The following is a 1,181-nucleotide window of genomic DNA, read 5'->3' on the forward strand; positions in this document are numbered from 1 at the left end:
GGGCAGGCGAGACGGGAACAGAGGAGAGACGGGGAGCGCAGAGCGAGAAATAAATACAAACAGCCCATCAGGCTCTCGGGGGAGATGGGGGGCCCAGGCGGAGCGCTGCAGCGAGGGAGGAGGGGGACGTGTATGCACGGGCAGGGGGATATGGGGTGCGCTACGGGACTGGAAGGGGTTGGTGAAGGACATACACGCCCATGGGGATGTGTATGTGCTGCTCGTGTGTCCACACGTGAGAGGGGAGTGATTTGTGCGTGTGAGAAGTGTGCGCGGGGCGTGCGCGTGATAGATGCATGAGGTGCATTGCATCCCGTGCATTATCCAGGCATGCTGTGCGTCGTGCGCGTGTTAGTCTCGGGACGGATGTGGCTATTGCCACGAGCTCATTAGGCGAATATTGTTTTATAATCGGTGCCATAGCAATGGTGAGGCAGGCTTCTCGCGGCCACCTGATCCCTCTGCCTCATCCGCCGCTCGCCTTGCAAACTCCGAGACCATCTGCTGATCCATGCCACGGGCTGGAGTCTGCCCAGGTGCGAATGCCCATCACCTGGGCTTCGCCTGCACTGCAGGGGAGGGGGAAGCAGCCCCCAGGGCCTGGGGGCGGGGGGCATAACCTCCAGGACTCGGAGGAGGGAGAGGACAAAGGTGGGAGACTCCAGCAAGCAAACTGCAGGGAGGTCTGGGGGGACACGCACGGATGTGTGTGCGTGGGATGGGGGACGCAGGGATTTCAGAGCAGGGAGTTTACGGATAAAGAGGACAAACTAGAGCAGATTTTCTCAAGACACAGTTTAACAGGAGAATTCGAAATCGGAGAAGGGTGAGAGGCAGAGACCACGTCTAACCAGCAAAAGAGATCATTGTTTCATGGTTAAATAGAGGATCAGTGTTTCAAAGCCATACCTGTGTATTCTGGGTACCTCTTTCTTTCACTTTCTTTCCTCACCAAACTTTATTACAGGTGAATTTTACAGCAGCTCACAGGCAGGACCTATGGAATAGTTGTTGCTGCTGGTAGAGCCTGTCTGGGAGAGGCTTTCCGTGGTCCAGGCACCCACCAGTGCTCACCCAGCCCACACGTGCACCCGCAAATCCACGTGTCACGTGGCTGCGTGCACATGGACACGCACGCATGCCAACATAGCACGGACACACAGTCCGGCTGGCACACGCAC

Source organism: Phaethon lepturus, unplaced genomic scaffold, assembly GCF_000687285.1.
Source record: "Phaethon lepturus isolate BGI_N335 unplaced genomic scaffold, ASM68728v1 scaffold31643, whole genome shotgun sequence".
In the NCBI taxonomy this organism is placed as follows: domain Eukaryota; kingdom Metazoa; phylum Chordata; class Aves; order Phaethontiformes; family Phaethontidae; genus Phaethon; species Phaethon lepturus.